At 41.5% G+C, this 13,056-nt stretch overlaps 1 non-coding gene and 1 pseudogene across 1 annotated transcript; both read left to right on the forward strand.

The window, feature by feature from the left end:
* The first annotated feature begins 3,560 nt into the window (after positions 1 to 3,560).
* LOC115832467 lies at positions 3,561 to 3,877 on the forward strand (annotated as a pseudogene).
* Positions 3,878 to 6,763: 2,886 nt separating this feature from the next.
* On the forward strand, positions 6,764 to 6,836 carry TRNAK-UUU. Its single transcript has one exon. It is a non-coding gene; the product is annotated as a tRNA-Lys (tRNA).
* Positions 6,837 to 13,056: the final 6,220 nt, after the last annotated feature.

Raw genomic sequence — 13,056 nt, forward strand, 5'->3', positions numbered from 1 at the left:
AATACATTGCCAGAAATAAATATTTCATGACAAGAAAAATAAAGACTGTGAAACAGAAGATTACAGAACTCATAGAGCCAAAGGAAAAAAATATTCAGGATTGAAGACTAAAATTACAAAAAGCACAAGGCGGGTACCACTGATAACATATAAGTGGATAGTGAGAATAGACATGAAAAATAGTAGAACAAAAAAAGTAATCAAATTAATTATAAAAATAATTATAGCTATAGAGCAGGTGTTGATGATCTACAGCCGTGGACCAAATCAAGCGTACCACCTATTCTTGTGTGGCCTTGAGCTAAGAATGTTTTTTCTATTTTTAAATGGCTCAAAAAATGAAAATAATTTTATAATATATAAAAATAATATAAAATTTTATTTTCAGTTTAAAATTCAAATTAAGTTTTGGAACACAGTCGTACTCATTCATGTGCTATTATATTATATGTTGCTGCTTTCATGCTACCCTTCTCAGTGCCAGAGTTGAGTAGCTGCAGACCATATGGCCTGCAAAGCCTAAAATAATTACTATCTGATCTTTTACAGAAAAATTTTGCCAACTACTAATGCAGAATATAGGCAAGGGAGATTTTAAAAATACACAGATATGTGGAGGGACATGGTGGCTCATATCTGTAATCCTAGCACTTTGAGAGGCCAAGGGGGGCAAATCACTTGAGACCAGGAGTTTGAGACCAGCCTGGCCATAATGGTGAAACTCCTTCTCTACTAAAAATACAAAAATCAGCTGGGCATGATGGTGTATGCCTCTAATCCCAGCTATTTGGGAGGCTGAGGCAGGAGCATCGCTTGAACCCGGGAGGTGGAGGTTGCATGAGCCAAGATCTCGCCACTGCACTCCAGCCTGGGTGACAGAGTGAGACTCTATCTCGAAAAAACAACAGCAACAACAACAACAAACCCACATAAGTGGAATTCCCCCCTCCAAGGTAAGAATTATTGAAACAGCATAATTTGCATTACATGATAAAATATTCATAATCTAAAAGAAAATTTGAATATATCTATTGAAAGATCACAAAGCATACCAGAGAAAATTGATCTCAAATAGGATAATTTCTAGTACCGTTATTTGACTTTGAAGATAAAAAAGTATTTGGGTAGCAGCTACAAAGGTCAAGTCAACACCGGGGGAAGAAAATCATATTGGCATCTGATTTCTCTACAACAGCATCAAATGCCTAAAGACGGTACAGCAACACCTACTACACACTCAAGAAAATATAGGGTGAATAAGGGGTTGTATATATTCAGATAAGCTGCATTTTTAAGTCGAATATTCTGGATAAACCACTTAAAAATGCAAGAGGTCAGGATATATTGATCACATCGACTTTCCTTCAATAAACAACTACACAAAGTATTCTAGGCAAACAAACAAACAAATAAAATGACTGGGGAAATTACAACAAAAGAATTAACATGGGGCACTGAATATATTAAACTGCAGATTACCAAAACAGTGAGAAATATAACAGTAACTAGAGAAAATGGAAATGGTATATGCTATGACAATACAGAGATGATATAACTAAAAATTCGAAGGAGTATGGAGCAATACTGCAGAATTTAATTTCACTGTACAATCTCTAATAACTAAGATAAAAAGTATTATTTAAGAGTGACAAATATTCTGTGCCTATGATTATTTAACTGAACCAAAGCAAACAGTGAGAGACACTAAAATTTTATTGGAAATAAGATGGAAAGAAGGAAAGAAAAGAAAGCAATCCTATCCTATGAGTTAGTCCAATAGAAACCTGAACAGCCAACCTTCAGAACAGAGCTCTGCTAAGAGCTGAAAACATTGTGAGTAATGTTAGTAGTCAATTACAACAAAGGCAAATGCCTTTGAGTGATTTCCCCTGGCTCTTGATGTGTGGATAGATGGATAGATGTTACCAATACTGCTTAGTTTACTTGATAATAGGGAGTGCTAACTTTGAATTTCAAGTAACTGAAACATTATTCCCTCCAAAAGAATCTCATTCTTTTCATTAGCAGGCCTATACTAGAAAAAATGTTGCTAAAGTTCTATAGTTATGTTTTAAATTTTGTTTAAAATGTTGTTTCTCAGCTGAGCATGGTGGCTCATGCCTGTAATCCCAGCACTTCGGGAGGGCAAGGCGGGGGGATCACCTGAGGTCAGGAGTTCAAGACCAGCTTGGCCAACATAGTGAAACCCTGTCTTTCCAAAATACAAAAATACAAAAATTAGCCTGGCTTGATGGTGGGTGCCTGTAATCTCAGCTTCTCAGGAGGCTGGGGCAGGAGAATTACTTGAACCTGGGAGGCAGAGGTTGCAGTGAGCTGAGATTGTGCCATTGCACTCCAGCCTGGCCGACAGAGTGAGACTCTATCTCAAAACAAACAAACAAACAAACAAATGTTGTTTTTTCTCTTACAATATAAAACTTACAGAATACCCTTGAGTTTTCCTCTTGACCCATCTGATCTTTTTACAGGAAACATTGGCTGATTCATAACATAGATCATGTTGGACTAAGGTTATATGAAGTAGAGCAGGAATACTTGAAATTGTCAACTACTGGAATTTGATGACATTTCTAGGAACAAGAAAATTTTACCTTTTAGAGGAGTTTATTTGGGAGACTTGAATTCAAACTCCTGATATTTGACTCAAAGTTCTCATGGTGCTACTTCTCTACATTGTTTCAAAGTAATATTCTGGGTATTCTATCTGAGAAACAAACAAATTTAATTAACCAGGCAAAACTAAGCAAACAAAACACCACCAGATCACCAACCACACAAAAAATAGGTAAAATTAGATACCCAATTGCCAATTGTTGCTTATAATATTTATATTGTCTTTCATGGGAAATGAAAGCCTCTGAAAGCTAATAAATACGAGTATGAAAAGTGACCAGTGCATGAACATATTTCACCTTAAGTCAGGAAACCATTTGTGATAGGCTGAATAGTGGCCCCTCACAGATGTCCACATGCTAATCCCAGAAACCTATGAATACGTTACCTTATATGGCAAAAGAGATTTTGCAAAGTAATGAAGTTTAGGATCTTGAGATGAGAAAAGTATCCTGGATGATCCAGCTGGGCCCAATATAATAAAAGGGAAGTCAAGAGTGAAAGAGAGAGAAAAAGAATATGTGATGATGCAACCAGAGGATAGAGTGATGTATGGGCTAGCCGGGCACCGTGGCTCACACCTGTAATCCCAGCACTTTGGGAAGGCATGGCAGGCAGATTACCAGGTCAGGAGTTTGAGACCAGCCTGGCCAACATGGTGAAACCCCATCTCTACTAAAAATACAAAAAAATTAGCTGGGCGTGGTGGCGGGCACCTGTAATCCCAGCTACTTGGGAGGCTGAGGCAAGGAGAATTGCTTGAACCTGGGAGGCGGAGGTTGCAATGAGCCGAGATCACACCATTGCACTCCAGCCTGGGCGGCAGTGCCAGACTCTGCCTCAAAAAAAAAAAAAAAAAAAAAAAAAAAAAAAAGAGGCGGGGCTACTCGACTGCTCCGGAGGTAGCGGCCCTGGTGAGGAGAGCCATGGGACAGGCAGTCAAGGTTTTTTACAGCTCTTTAAAACACTGCACAGGACCAGACAACAAGCTTTTAAAAATGATGCCAGAGCATTAAAAGCAGCCAGAGTAAAGATAAATGAAGAATTCAAAAATAATAAAAATGAAACTTCTCCTAAGAAAATAGAAGAGCTAATGAAAACGGGTTCTGATGTTGAATTATTACTCAGAACATCTGTTATACAAGGTATTCACACAGACCACAATACACTGAAACTGGTCCCTAGGAAAGACCTTCTTGTAGAAAATGTGCCATATTGTGATGCACCAATTCAGAAGCAATGAGTTTTCTAGAATAAAAAAAAAAAAAAAAAAGAAAGAAAGAAAAAAGAAAATGGAGGACTGGGCCTTGAATGAAGGGATACCGGTGGCCGCTAAAAGCTGGAAAAGGCAAGGAAATAGATTCTCTTTTGAAGCCTCCAGGAGGAACAAAATCCTGCTTGATCTTGGACTTCTGACTGTATGAGAATAAATTTGTGTTAAGTTACCAAGTTTGTGGTAATTTGTTGCAATAGCAAAAGGAAACAAATCACTTATTACTCAATAGTGATTATAAAACAAAGAGAGAGGTTCTTCCTAATCCAGGGTTTCTCAATCTCAGCACTATTGACATTTTAGGCTAGATAATTCTTAGTTGGTTGCAGATGCTGTCCCATGCACTGTAGAATGTTTAGCAGCATCCCTGATAACTAATCACTAGATGCAAGTAGCACCCTTTCCCAGTGTGACAACCGGAAATGTCTCTAGACTTTGGCAAAATCACTCCTAGTTGAGAACCACTGTTCTTGTTCTTCTGCCTCTCACATCTCTCTTATCTTATGCCATAGAATATATCACATCCCATCTCTTTACTTCACCCACCATACCACTAGGCTGGTAGAGTAAAGTGACGGGGAGAAGGTATGTGAGGAAGGAAAGAAAAAGGCCAACAGGTGAAGAAAAAGAAGAAGTTCTGGTGAGGACAATGGAGAAGGTAAGACATGCAGAATTATGGAAGAATGCTCAAAATGCCTGCCACTTACTCTCACAGAGAAGTTAAAGGACTGAAAATAGGAACTTAGAGCCCTCTCTTTATCTATATTTTAAGACCTAGATTTTAAGACTGATCTATTACTATTATTCCATGTAGAAATTTGTAAATATGTGATTTTTATTGAAATGACAGAGGAAAGAAGAAAGAGGGAAAGGATTTCTAAACCACACTGGTCCAAAAAGAGCTGAAAGAAGGGCAATGTTCTAATGATAGCCTACTTTATACCAGCTACGCTAATCCAACCTTTCTGGAAGCCAGGCATATGGCAAGATTTGCTGCTTTCTTGGCCTGCCCTGCTCAGGAATGTAGCCTTTTGCTTTCCTGTGGGCAAAGCTGACTTTATTGATTTGTTCATTCATTCATTCATTCATTCATTCATTTCACAAATATTTGTTGAATGCATAGCCAGGTTCTGATTCTGTAATTGGTACCAAAGATACAGAAGTAGAGCAGTGGAGGGAAACAGACAAATACATCAAACTAATTGGTGCCAACGCACTCTCATCAAAGGCCTCCAGGGATACACCTGGACTTGAACAAGTTGGGTTTATTACATGTTGCAGTGAGGGAGAACACACACCGTGGAAACCACGGGTGTCTCATTAATAGGGTGTTAGAAAAAAAATTATAAAATTTAGACTTTGGCTGGGTGATTTGGGAGAGGGTTTAAGAAAGTAAGGCTTTGCCATGTTTTGGATACTGTCAGGAAGTGGGGATAATTTTTTTTTGTTTTTTTTTTGAGATGGAGTCTCGTTCTGTCGCCCAGGCTGGAGTGCAGTGGCGCGATCTCGGCTCACTGCAAGCTCCGCCTCCTGGGCTCACGCCATTCTCCTACCTCAGCCTCCCCTTCTGCCCACTACTTCAAAAAATACAAAAAATTATCTGAGAGTGGTGGCGGGCTCCTGTAGTCCCAGCTACTTGGGAGGGTGAGGCAGGAGAATGGCCTGAACCCAGGAGGCCAGGAGGCGGAGCTTGCAGTGAGCCGAGATCGCGCTACTGCACTCTGGCCTGGGCGACAGAGCAAGACTCCTCAAAAAGAAAAGAAAAGAAAAAAGAAAAGCTTACTTATTTGTTTATTGAGATGGAGTCTTGCTCTGTCTCCCAGGCTGGAGGGCAATGGTGCGATCTTGGCTCACTACAACCTCTGCCTCCTGGGTTCAAGCGATACTCCTGCGTCACCCTCCCGAGTAGCTGAGATTACAGGTGCCCACCGCCAAGCCCAGCTAATTTTTTTTTTTTTTTTTTTAGAGACCTGGTTTCGCCATGTTGGCCAGGCTGGTTTCAAACTCCTGACTTCAAGTGATCCACCCATCTCAGCCTCCCAAAGTGCTGGGGTTACAGGCGTGAGCCACTGAGCCTGGCCTAATGTTTTAAATAATAGAATTACTGACTCAAAAATAAATAGTCCTGGGTTAGGCAGTCCAGGTCTGGCACAGCTCCTCATGGAACAAGTCTCTTCCTGTCTTCCTCTTCTGCCACATTTGCTGTGGGGTTTTTGTCCCCATGGCCCCTCTTTACAGGTGCTCAAAGTGTCTCACGAATTAATGAATACTGAACGAACCACGAGCACTATTTCCTGAACTCCCAGGCCATTCTTGTCTTTGAATGAGTTGGGGCTCCAGACAAAATGCGAAGAGAACATTAAAGGAGGACTTGTATTTTTATTTCCTCCTAGCTCTGAAGAACCCAGACATTCCATTTCTGAAAGTGTGGGAAAAATACCAAATGGGGCAACAGAGAACCTTCATCTTCTTTCCACATTTTTTAATTCTCCCGAAGATTCTCCTCAATTAAGTCAATCCTTCCATAAAATGGTCTCCTCCTCCTGGTTCCTCCCTCCAAGATGGCGAGGGAGCCTGCAAATTCGGTCTCCAAGGACCCCTCTGCCCAGAGAAACGAACTCCCTTTGGCAATATAGGAATAATCTTCATTCTCCCTGCAATTGTGCACATTAATAGGCTGTTTAATGAAAGTACAGTGTGAAGATTAAATTATCTGCTTGGTGATAAAATGGCTTAGGTGATTGAGCCACAACCCTGGTAGTTTCTGAAACCATGGATTTCCTGCAGCTTTTCTTGGCAATCCAATTACTGATGGGATTACATTATTTAAAGAATGAACAAAATTGCTATAGAAGAGCCTGGGTAGCTCAGTCGGTAGAGCATCAGACTTTTAATCTGAGGGTCCAGGGTTCAAGTCCCTGTCCAGGCGTTAAGTGTAGTTTTGACTTCTGCCACATATAGAAGTCAAAACAGAAAACTTCTGCCACATGTGTCAAAACAGTCGTATACTTTACTAGCTTTACTTACTTATACCCTCCAGAGACTAACTAAATCACATATTTGCAAGCAAATTTAGGATTATGGTAAAGATATTACAACAAGTAACTTGCACTGGAGTTATTGGATAGCCACTTTCAAATTCCCTTACCTGGTGGGGGATAATGACCTCATTCTAGAGGGTGTTGCAGTTTGGGAGGACTGTAGTAGCATGTAGACTCAGAGATGGTAGTACACAAAACCCTGCAAGAAACACTTACAAGCTAAAATCCAGACAGACTTTGCAACTGTTAGTCATCCATTTTGTGCTTTCGTTACAAAGCTACTGTCCTCATCTTAAGATATAATCTGTTAAAACAAACAAACCAACCCAGAAATGGGCTTTTGTGCATTTTTTCTGTATACAGCTCTATAGATTTTTATAAGACTTGAAATGGGTTTTGGACAAAAAGTCAAGGTTTTTACCCAGTGGATACTGTGAGCACAGTAAGTGCGTATTCTTTATGACTGGTTCCCCCATTTACACTAAGTCATGTGTACCCTGGAGAAGAGGAGTAGAGCTAACGAGATTTCTATCAGAGAAACCCTGTATTTGAAAAGTTGTGGAAGTTTTCCCGCTTTCAAAGTGGACCTCAGAAATCCTTCAGTAGGCAGGGCAGCAGGAATCGTCAATCCCTGGATGCACCTGACATAATAATGAAGTATTCTTTTAGCAGAAGCAGGTATTGAAAGGTCAAAAGTCTGCTGTTCCCCAGACTGAATCTCCAGCTCTCTCTTGGGTCCTAATTCAGCTGGTCAAAGGATGAGATCTGTAAGAAGAGTGAGAGCGGCCGGGCGCGGTGGCTCACGCCTGTAATCCCAGCACTTTGGGAGGCTGAGGTGGGTGGATCACGAGGTCAGGGGATTGAGACCATCCTGGCTAACACGGTGAAACCCCGTCTCTACTAAAAATACAAAAAAAAAAAAAAAATAGCCAAGCGTGGTGGCAGGCGCTTGTAGTCCCAGCTACTTGGGAGGCTGAGTGAGGCAGGAGAACGGCGTGAACCCAGGAGGCGGAGCTTGCAGTGGGCCGAGATCGCGCCACTGCACTCGAGCCTGGGTGACAGAGCGAGACTCCGTCTCAAAAAAAAGAAAAGAAAAAGAAAAAGAAGAGTGAGAGGAATTCATGGTTTCAAAGACTTTCAGGGTCTCCCAAAGCGTGTCTCAGTCACCTGGGGACTCATATTTCTTCCTGAACTTCAGGAGATGTGTCCAATTTTGTAATGACTGGAGTGAACAAGATTTCCTCTTCAGAGGAATTAAAAGATACAGAAAGAGGCCAGGTGCAGTGGCTCACCCCTGTAATCCCAGCACTTTGGGAGGCCGAGGTGGGTGGATCACTTGAGGTCAGGAGTTCAAGACCAGCCTGGCCAACACGGTGAAGCCCCATCTCTACTAAAAATGCAAAAATTAGTTGGGCGTCGTGGCACGTGCCTTTAGTCCTAGCTACTCAGGAGGCTGAGGCAGAAGAATTGCTTAAACCTGAGAGGTGGAGGGTGTAGTGAGCCAAGATCACACCACCGGACTCCAACCTGGGTGACAGAGTGAGACTCGGTCTCAAATAAATAAATAAATAAAAATAAAAGATAGGGAAAGAAGAATGAAAGTCATAGCTTACAATACAAGACAGAGGATTTAAATCCATTGTCCCAGGCCGGGCGCGGTGGCTCACGCTTATAATCCCAGCACTTTGGGAGGCCGAGGCGGGCGGATCACGAGGTCAGGAGATCGAGACCACGGCGAAACCCCGTCTCTACTAAAAATACAAAAAATTAGCCGGGCGTGGTGGCGGGCGCCTGTAGTCCCAGCTACTCGGAGAGGCTGAGGCAGGAGAATGGCGTGAACCCGGGAGGCGGAGCTTGCAGTGAGCCGAGATCGCGCCACTGCACTCCAGCCTGGGTGACAGAGCGGGACTCCGTCTCAATAAATAAATAAATAAATAAATAAATAAATAAATCTGTTGTCCCCTTTGACATTTTTTCTGCACTTTCACAGTTGGGATTTCTTGGGTTATTTAGGGTTGGGTGGGGGTGGGAAGTGGAATGACTGCCCACTTCCAAGGGTTTTGCAGGCGTAGAAGACCACCTCCCACGTCTCTTGTGCTTCTCCCTTTTTAGCACACCCATCCTAGTGCTAACTTTTCCTTTCTCCTCTCCTCCACCTTTCCCTAGGCCCTTCTTCTTTTTTGTGTGTGTGTGTGACGGAGTCTTGCTCTGTCGCCCAGGCTGGAGTGCAGTGGCGCAATCTCGGCTCACTGCAAGCTCCGCCTCCCGGGTTCACGCCATTCTCCTGCCTCAGCCTCTCCGAGTAGCTGGGACTACAGGTGCCCGCCACCACGCCCGGCTAATTTTTTTGTATTTTTAGTAGAGACGGAGTTTCACCGTGGTCTCGATCTCCTGACCTCGTGATCCGCCCGCCTCGGTCTCCCAAAGTGCTGGGATTACAAGCGTGAGCCACCGCGCCCGGCCTAAGGCCCTTCTTCTTTTCCCTCTTGTCTTCTCTTTTCTTCTACCTTTCATCCTCTGTTACCTCTCATTTGCTACTTAAGTGTTTCCTTTCCCATCCATAAGGGCAAAGTTGAATGAATCGCTTGGTAACGCACCACCTTGAACATCAGAGATTCCATAGTAATACATGTCCTCTTCTAATACGTTTCATCACATCTTATCTTAAGTTCCAACTCATTCAAAGACAAGAATGACCTAGACGTCGAAAAAGTAATATTTGCTGCCAAGGTCATATTCAGCCTTCAGTCATGCATAGACATGTTTGAGCACCTTTGCAGAAGAAGAAAGGAAGCAATGAGGTAAGAACCAAGACAACAAGAGACTTCACAATGTTTCCCGCAATAATGTCAGTTCCTAAATACATAAACAAACCAACAAACAAATAAATAAATAAATAAACCAAAACCATGGAAAATGATGAAAGGCTGGATTTTGTCAAGTATGAGACAGGGCAAGAAACAGAAAGCAGTGACTGTGATTTACATAAACTGTGTTGTTCTTCTCTCCTGGGGGACTCAGAGTTGGGGAAAACAGAATAATTTTGGAGTCCACAAGTGCCGTATTGAAAATGTTAGTATGGTTTCACCCATCGAGGTCTGTGTTGTAGGTCCAGCATGCATCTGCTGTGCAATCTGACTTTGCATAAGTTGCCAGGAAAACGGTCCTATGGATTCACATAAATTGGTTCAGCTCAACACAGAAGTACAATTTTATTCTTCATTCTTGATTTATTTTCCTTCTGTTTTCATCCATTTCCTCCATCCCCCTCCCTTTCATCCCACGAGTCTCCTGCATTTCTTTCTTCTCTGAATATTATGTACTAGCAATCTCTCGCCAAAGAATGAAATGGATGTGAGGATGAGTATAGGCATAGCTCTGAGCATGTAAGGGTGAAAGCTATATAAAGGGAGATGGAACCCAAGTTAATTTTAAGATTTCATGAGTTTTCTGTAGCCTGGGAACATTAGATTCAGGTTTTTCTTCCTTCCCAAATTTTACATTCTCTGGCTTATTCTGCTCAGGTAAGCATTTGCCTTGTCAAAGTGAGTATTGTGGAAATTGCTTTATCAGTATTAAAAGATGGTAGAAAAGAGATTTAAAAAAATGCTATATGTAATGGGATATTTGACTGTTCAGGCGGTTAATCTGTTGGTAGAATTTGAAAACTTAGGTTTAAATTCTGTGTTATCAAAAATTTTATTTATATTATGCCACGTGGCATTATTGGGGGAGGCACAAGTGTTTGGGTAACAGAGACTTCTTGCAGTCTTTGTTTCACCTTGCCTTCTTTAGGAAGCACTGCAGTTCCCTCATCCTGTATTCATTCTTACCCAGTGCTCCATTTAAATTACTTTCTACAGCTCTAGTATATTGCTCAAATTACAGTTATGCCACTAACTGAAAACAAGGTACCCCATATCTGAGAATCCCATTAAATTTAAACAAGTCGCCTTATACTCTTAGGGGAGTTACTAAATGTAAAATAGCAGACAAACAGGTATGCCTCATTTTAACCATCAGAACTATTGCTTTGCTTACGTTCTCTATGGTTATAGCACACATTGCCTTGAAATAGTCCATGGTAGGCATGGACACTCCTTGCCAATGAGTAATAATTAAGATAAGATAATTAAGACTTTGTCACAATTAGCTTGATGAAATGGGACCCCGTGGACCTCCCCTTTACCCCTGTCAATTAAAATAGTTAATACAGAATAAATATAAATTAAAACAGGACTTTCAAGTATTGAGCCCATTGTATAAGCTCTGTTTAGAGAAGGGGTGATTATCCCTACAGTTTCTTATTGAACAGCCCAGGTTAGCTTGTTATTAAACTTGGAAAGCATGAATGCCTCCTAATGGAAGATTACTGCAACCTTAATTCCATGGTCCCACCCATTAAGGTCCTTATACCAAATATTATTGTAATTACTGACTCCATCTAATTGCTAACTGGTATATACTCTGTAGTCATAGATTTGTCTACTATGTTTTCTTTAGTGGCTATTTCAATGCCTCAAAGCTTCTCAGTTTGCCTGCATCTGTGAGGGAACACAGTACACCTTTACCTCCCTACCATGGGTTATCTCATGTGGCTTGCCATAGCACATAATCTTTGCTGGCAAGATCTTAACTGCAGCCAACTTTCTCCAGAAATACAGGTGTGATATTACATTGATGACATTCTTCTCTGCGGAGACGTATTTGACACACACACTCATTCAAGACATACAAACATTTGGCTGAGTGCGGTGGGTCACATCTGTAATCCCAGCACTTTGCGAGGCCGAGGTGGGTGGATCACCTCAGGTCAAGAGTTCTAGACCAGCCTGGCCAACATGGTGAAACCCCGTCTCTACTAAAAATAAAAAAATTTGCCGCGTATGGTGGTGGACACCTGTGATCCTAGCTACTCAGGAGGCTGAGGCAGGAGAATCACTTGAACCGAGGAGGAGGGGGTTGCAGTGAGCCGAGATTGCACCATTGCACTCCAGCCTGGGTGACAAGAGTGAAACTCTGTCTCAAAAAAAAAAAGGCATACAAACATTCACAAAGGACCTCACAATAAAGGGATGGGCCATTGCCCCTCTTGTGCAAAGGTAAAATTATATAATTATCTCCTTTATTATTAGATGTTGAACTTTGGCAAAATTATTACCACTTTCTAAGACACTCTTAAGAATAGTTGGATAGTCCTTTAGCATTATAAAATACAAACACCTCAAGCCACAAGCCAATCAACGTCTTGCTTTCTTACTCATCCTTCAACCTAGCACTCACACTTTGAAATATTTACAGTTAAGATACATTTCCAACAATATGAAACTATCTACACACATTAACTGCAAGACTATTTGAAACTGCAAAATACTGGAAACTACCTAAACTACCAAATATAGGATATTTATTGAATGAACTATTGTTTCACACATAATGGTGTAATATGTAGCTATAAAAAGTAATGAGGGCCAAGTGCAGTGGCTCAAGCCTGCAATCCCAGCATTTTGGAAAGCCGTGGCAGGAGGACTGTTTGAGCACAGGAGTTTGAGACTAGCCTGGGTAAAATAGTGAGAGCCTGAGTAAAATAGTGAAACCCTGTCTCTACAAAAAATAATAATAATAAATTAGCTAGGTATGGTGGCATATGACTGTGGTCCCAACCACTAGGGAGGCTCAGGTGGGAGGATTCCTTGAGCCCAAACGGTCGAGGCTGCAGTGTGAGTTCCTTCAGTCACTTGGATTGCAGAGCCTTAGATGGGCTATATCTCTGTACTGGCAGATTTTGACTGCCTCAGTTGACTCAGTGGACTTTTTGTTAGACCTGGACAACAGAAGCAACATGCATCCTGAAATATTAATGGCATCTACTGATGCCTGCTGAAGTCTCTTCATACCACAAACAACAGATCTTCTAAATGAGGGAGAGCAAGTAGGGAGTGATAGAAGAAAGATCTTGTAGAACTGCCAGAGAATGCATTTATTTTCACTTATCTTTGTTCATATGAAGAATACTTAAGAAACAGTATAAGGAAAGAGTAAGACCTTAAAATGTCCCATCCAACCGTGGTACTAAAGTTAAAAACATACACTGACCAGATTTACAAC

The sequence above is a fragment of the Nomascus leucogenys genome, chromosome 22a, assembly GCF_006542625.1.
Source record: "Nomascus leucogenys isolate Asia chromosome 22a, Asia_NLE_v1, whole genome shotgun sequence".
NCBI lineage: Eukaryota > Metazoa > Chordata > Mammalia > Primates > Hylobatidae > Nomascus > Nomascus leucogenys.